The sequence below is a fragment of the Periplaneta americana genome, chromosome 7, assembly GCF_040183065.1.
Source record: "Periplaneta americana isolate PAMFEO1 chromosome 7, P.americana_PAMFEO1_priV1, whole genome shotgun sequence".
NCBI classification, from domain to species: Eukaryota; Metazoa; Arthropoda; class Insecta; order Blattodea; family Blattidae; genus Periplaneta; species Periplaneta americana.
The window spans coordinates 37,375,610-37,382,835 of NC_091123.1; the positions used below are offsets into that span (position 1 = coordinate 37,375,610).

Sequence of the window (7,226 nt, forward strand, 5' to 3'; positions counted from 1 at the left end):
GTATATGAATATAAATTACACTATATTTTTCTCTTAAAATTCCAGCTTTCAATCTAGACAAGAACGATGAATACTTGATTTCTGAGAACGATAAGTGAAATATTTTCAAGAATGAGTGTTTAAACAAAATAACTATAACAGTATAATTTCGATGCTACATTTCACTGAAAGAGTACTTAAATTCTATACGAATTAGCTATCAATATCGGACTCCCCAAAACACAGCGTTGTGATGGAAAGTAAACATTTCTGGGGAGCCATTTCAGTTACAAATGTGTTATATTGACCACATGTCTATAAAAAAAAAACAAATCTATCTCCCACAGGTAAACATGAAAGCCATACGAGTTATCTAAACAGAGCTGTTTTTCACATCAAGTCTTCATAGTCATTACCATTCACAGTAATAGCTGTTTACATATCAAACCGTTTTATTCAGCGGCTTATTTAGATTAAAATAATACTGTATAATCGTTTGCAATGTTTTGGTTTTCATTGTAACTCGAATAGTATCGTAATTAGCTACAAGACCTGGGGACACGGGATGAATTTCAGGTAAGAAATATGGTATTTTCTGACGGGAATACGTCTAAAAATTCGGTCCAATACTATGGTCCGTTCCAGGTATCTGTGGAGTAGAAAGACGAAACAAGACCTCTGCGCAAGTGGTATGTGGGAGGGCTAGGGCCAAGGAGTGTTCTGGGGGAAGGCAGTGCTTGAACGAAGCTAGCAATCGCTTGCAGGGAGGGGATAATTTCTATCTGAACTCTACTCTACCTTCTACTACGAGCATATTACACGTTAGCGGACTCGAGCTGATACTGCCCGCAACACACTGCGGCACAGATAGACTCCGCCCCCATATGCGCGAAGTTACTCCACAGATTCCTAGGACAGATCATAGTGTGCCTTCCCTGAAAGTCGACTGACATTTTCAGGCCAGTTTTGTCGCCTATAATTTCTAAAGTACAAGACATATTTCAATAAAGTAGGCCTAAACGGCGATCCACAGACACACGGTCAATGTATCCAACGTGGCATTTAGTTGGAGCGTAGCTAACGAGAAAGATAGGCTTCGGCGCGACGTCACATTCCTAGCCTTAACGTAGCCTACATTGCAGAAGTTCATATTGTATACATACGTATATGGTATATCGTAAATGCACGTTTAACAAGAGTTTAATATAGCAATTCCTTTTGCTTTTTAGAACTACGAAAGTGTATTCATATTATGCGATTCTCACGATAGCCATGACTACACCAGGAATACCACGTGACTCCGATTCGTGTCGTAGCCTGTCTTTCTCGTTAGCCACGGATTTGGAGCAGGTGACGTCATCTTGAGATACGGAGGAGAGGGAAGTTGATGGGACATGAATTGGCAGGTCGTGCGGCAGCCGAGGCAGTGTAACTCGAAAATGCAAAGTGACAGAACGTTCGCAGTGGTATTAAACGACTCTTAATGAACCAGAGTACAATGTAAATTGAGAAACAATCAGAAATCGACAAGTTAAATTGGAAAAATTTGTGAGTGAATTTAATTGAAGAGGGAAAATTCACTATGACTAAGCATGTACAGTACAAATGGAAGCGGGAAAAATATAAGCAACGGAAGTAAACGATAGAGCACGATGGTTATTACAGCAACCGACATGTTTACTATCAATGCACACAAGATGGCTACCCTCAGGTGTACAAGAACAGTGAAGATGTACAGGGTTGTCAGGGTATCTGTAAAAAAGAGTTATTTATTTTCAATGTTGACGTTTACTTTAAATAGCAATTCTGTCAGCGACGTATTCACGCATACAGTCTACCCAGAATTTTTTTCCTAACGAAAAAGTGTGTGTTATTTTTGTTTTTAAATATCCTGCATAAATTTTATGCGATGCTGAACGCGAATAAGGAATCCAGTAGATGCGAATGACAGAGGTTGATTCAAAGCTCATGCAAGAAAATCCTTTACCTCACGAGCAGGCATGGAACTTCGGACACAGAGTCTATGGTAACAAATTGTTGAAAATGGTGGCTGCTCATTTCTATAGAGACTTCAGTTCTTTTGTGTATATTATCACACTATTGTATCTAATTCCAATATCCGGTTTCGTCCTTCGTACCAGTAACTCATATCGTAATAATTTTGTACGTACTCTATAACAGACTACCTTACGTACTGTAAATTCAGTCCTCATTTCTGCTCGATCCGCACATATAAATTTACTCAGACTTGCTATCTACTGTCCGTCCAAGTGGTTATGTAGCAGGATCGTAGAAAGGGGGACATGACGTGACAGTTAATTACTTAACGAAACCCTTTTATTTAATTAATGTTTAAGGAGAAAAATTCACTCCGGCGCCGGGGATCGAACCCGGGTCCTTGGTTCTACATACCAAGCGCTCTGACCACTGAGCTACGCCGAATTCAATCCACAACACCGGACCGAATCCTCCTCCTCCAATTTTCCCTTTGTGGCCTGACTCCATGTTAGGCACATATGTTGACGTATATGTCCAATTTCAACTGCCATTATACTAGGAGCGCACTCAACTGAGTGACTTGTTTGGCCAGGATTCCACAGTTGACATTGGACATATACGTCAACATAAATGCCTAACTTGGAGTCAGGCCACAAAGGGAATTAGTGAAGGAGGAGGATTCGGTCCGGTGTTGTGGATTTAATTCGGCGTAGCTCAGTGGTCAGAGCGCTTGGTACGTAGAACCAAGGACCCGGGTTCGATCCCCGACGTCACAGCGAATTTTTCTCCTTAAATATTAATTGTCAATATTAAAGATATTATTCTGTAGGACAAATTAATAAATATATAATATTCCTTTTATTTAAGTTATTTTAAACAGTTGTATATTATTACGTAGACGTCCAATTCCTAACAGAAAATATTTTCAAAACAGGGCTAGGGCAGCCCAGCAGAAGCGGGTGAGGGAAATCGGGATGCGACGTAATCAAAAGGACGCACAGTACCTCTACGAAAATATTATTAAATAATGCTCTTTTTTCACTGGAAATCGCGACCATATTTCTAGAACGTACTATACTCACTAACTCAGTACTGTTTACTGTGACCGTAAGACGACATTGCATATGCGGCCTTGGTTCTGTGTGGAAGATGGGTGGAAGTTCACTAGTAGAAGGGGTGGGGGTGAAGTACATTAAAAAACTCGGGTACAATAAAAATTGAAGTAAAAATAAAATGATGTCTCTGTATTTGTAGTTTCCAGCATGATGTCCTGTGTTATTTCAGGTAGAACTCTAGCTCTGTTCTCATCCCACACTATAGATACTCTGCTTTGTACCTGTTTAATTTGAAGTCCTAAAAGGCCATATAGTGTATTAAGAATAAAACCTTCCGCCACGTCAAACAGAAATATCTCTGGTTTTCGGAATCATAGATGCTGAAAACTTGCATTTCTGCAGCTGAATAATTTCCTTTGTACAAAGTACAGTAAAAAAAAAGTGAAATGAAAAGTATGAAGTCCAGAGTTCGTTATAAAATGAAATTCATTTTCGAGCATCTGAACCATTTAAGTATGCAAATTGCTCTTTCACGGTAACTGGACTGTAAATGCATACTGTCCATAGAAAACCGAGATGAATGTCCCGGGATGATTATTAACTTGCCATGCAGGCAATAATCTTCCTTTTATTTGCTGGTCATTCAACTTCACAGGAGAATGTCGTATATTGTTCTCTTCTCTATGTGTATATGCATATTACTACCGGTATCTGAAGGTCTCAATCCAACAATAAGAGTGAATTTGTTTTTACTTCCTCATTGTATTGCTACAGGAAATTGATTTCGAGATAAAATGCGAAACATTTCGTTTCAACACTCAATATTTTATCATTAACACATATCTTGCTGTGGAATGGTAATTTTTCCTGACATGCCATGACTTTTATTTTCTCAGTTTATTTTTTTGTGAAAAATTATCTTGCTATGAGATTTAAATCTGTGTCCAATACTGTAACTCATCTTCATTGTAGCTAGCAGCACTTGACCAACAGCTTTACAAAATATGACTCAAAGACATTGTGGCTCGCAGTGATAGCTGTGCATTTCGTTTGCTTCTAACCTCCGCCAATCCCCATCCTCTCACTTACTGGAGTCAAACTCCGTTCCATTTGTATTCGTCTCTGACCTACGAGTGGCATATGTCTCTCTCGAAACCATGCACGAAAGTTCCAAGTAGGATGGGAGGACGCATTTTTTTGCTGTCAATATGATGAGAATATTAAATGTATGATTTGTTCACAAGTATTACGAGGAAAACGGTTGTATAACATAAAACGGCATTATACTACATGTTACTGATGAAACATTAAAAGGTTGAGTGTTATTGTTGTTGTTATCACCATCATCATCATCATCATCATCATCATCTCTGTACGTCGACCCTTTTTCAGCAGATGTACGAATAATGCGGTTAGCTCTTCAATTTGAACTTACTGATTTACTATGTGATGTCAAATGAAAGCTAGATATAAGGACTTGACAAATGTTGAACTTTCAAATCTTTGCCAAAAAATAAATATCCGAAGTTCGTTCTTTCGCTTGCTCTGTTGAAGCCATGTTCCTTACAACTTACGTTTGTGAAAGATTATTTTCAACAACTAAAATAGTAAAAACCAAATTTAGATCACGACTGAGAGACCTTCGTGATCAAATACGACTGGCAGTAAGTGACATAATTCCTGATTTTGAAACTTTGTCGCAGAGACATTCTGAAGACAGTTAATTTTAGGTTGTGATAGTGTTCATTTATTGTTCATTTCTTTCTTCGTTACACGTACTAAACATTAGTTTGTAGCCTTGTACCGTATAAATTTATATTTAAGTGCTTGACGTAAGGAAAATGAAAATCCGTTAATAAGTCAGACAGTTGCTTTACTTCCCCTTCGGGTGTCCGCCTCCCTCCATAGGTGCTATGCACGTTGCAGGTTACACAGCCGCTCGGTGCACGATTACATTTTCGCCACCGCTGCTCTACGGTATGGAACCTGGACTCTTAATAAGAGCGAGATAAGCAAACTCCAGACTTTTCAAATACGTTGCTCTAGACAGTGGTCATCAGCACTCGCTGAAATGGTTAAAGGGTAAGCAGAGCAACGTGTTGTGCCCCGTAGTACAGCACGAAGAGGTAGAGAGCCTACCCGCGAGCAGCTAAGAATGCACCATAGTGCAGTGTGTTCTCCGTGGATAAGAGACGCTAGCCCGAGGGTGCAGTGTTCTGAGGACCGCTGCTCTAGATGTTCAGAATATCATCGATGGATGCAAGACAAACACCGAAATACTTCGTCGGCTGGATAAAAAGACAGATATTGTGCCAACAGTCAAAAAAAAAGGAAACTGGAGTATTTTGGCCATATGATGAATATAGACTCTGGCAAAACATCATATAGCGTAAAATAGAATGAAACTGTGGTGCTGCTTGAAGTCGAACGTCTTGAACTTGTAAAAATGATTTGGAGTCGAAATCAACACGCTATATCGTGGAGTCGACAAGTAAGTAGCCTACAGCCTATAGTACAAGTCGCTATGGTAGTAGCCTAAGTTCTAAAAGGGAATGGCAGAAAAAGAAGAAGAAGAAGAAGAAGAAGAATATATCGCCGGTTTACAAGCAAAACGCATTAAGTCAAAAATATTACCTCTGAGAGAAAGGAATTTCGTAAGATCTTAACAAACTTAATCCTCAAAATAGCCAATTATTTTTAGTAAGATGTTTTTCTATGTATTTTATTTTCCAATTCTAAGTTTATACACATAGATTATATATATATATAAATATATATATATATATATATATATATATATATATTATAGTCGGCCTGGGTAGCGCAGTTGGTTATAGAGCGGCCTTCTGTGCTCAAGGTTGCGGGTTCTATCTCGGCCCAGGTCGATGGCATTTACGTATGCTTCAATGCGACAGGCGCATGTCAGTAGATTCAATAGCATGTAAAAGAACACCTGCGGTACAAAATTCCGGCACAACGGCGACGCTGATATAACCTCGGCAGTTGCGAGCGTCGTTAAATAAACTATAATTAAAAAATATATATATATTATATGCGCCTTTTTCTCAAAAGTAATATTTTTGACTTAATGTGTTTTGCTTGCTATAGAGTGTTAGTTGAGAGACCGGAGGGAAAAAGACATTTGGGAAGGCCGAGACGTAGATGAGAGGATAACATTAAAATGGATTTGAGGGAGCTGGGATATGATGATAGAGACTGGATTAATCTTGCACATAATAGAGACCGATGGCGGGCTTATGTGAGGGCGGAAATGAACCTGGGGGTTCCTTAAAAGCCATAAGTAGACTAAGTAAGTGTTTTGCTTGCAAACCGACGATATGTATCTAATGAAGATTAAACACTCCAAATGTCTATTATACCTGTAAAAATATGAACGAAAGTGTAATTTGCATTGAACAAGGAAAGAATTGTAATTGTGTTCCCTTTCTGGCTTGATTTTAGTCACAATAAATCTGTTACGTCCTTCTTCCACTAATTCTCTCCATTTGTGAAGTACTAGTAAAGCGGAACACTTTCCACTTTATTTTTAGAAAGGCCGTTGACGTAGAAACACTTCATTTAATATTCCTTGTGGAAGATAATATTTATTTTGTATGACATCTAGGGCCAAATGTCAAACTTGAACAATGTGAATGTTACAGGAAGTAAAATATGGAAATCTGTAACGGTTTTGAAACATTAGTGTTGAAAAAACTTCTCAGAATTCTTTATACATATTTAAGGACGTACGGCTGAAATACTCGTATATGCAACCTACAGTAACAAGATAAGAGAAAAAAATTGTTACAAGAAGTTTAACAAAGCGGTTATGACGCTGTGCTGAAGTTGGATGGCCGTGAGTTTGATTCTCCATGAAGTCGTGACTTTTCCCATTCATCTGGTCCTTCCAGCTGCATTATGATACTGGCGTTCAGCCTTTATCAGAAATGAGTACCGGGGGTATTTCATTGAGGCAAAAGAGATAAGCACTTAGATCTGACATCCCTACTGCTACTCGGTGCCGATTTAATTAGGTGAAAGCCACGCCCAACCATCCTAAGGATCATTCGGGACCTATAATAGAACAGCTTTTAACAAAGCGTAATTCATTTTCATGGAATTTCCTCATTGACTATGACATATTTAATTCAACATCATCATCAGCATTCTCCTCCAATATCATCATTCAACATC

At 38.7% G+C, this 7,226-nt stretch overlaps 1 non-coding gene across 1 annotated transcript; it reads right to left on the reverse strand.

Moving 5' to 3' along the window:
- Window positions 1-2,348: 2,348 nt before the first annotated feature.
- On the reverse strand, window positions 2,349-2,421 carry TRNAY-GUA (transfer RNA tyrosine (anticodon GUA)). Its single transcript has one exon. It is a non-coding gene; the product is annotated as a tRNA-Tyr (tRNA).
- Between the last annotated feature and the right edge of the window lie 4,805 nt (window positions 2,422-7,226).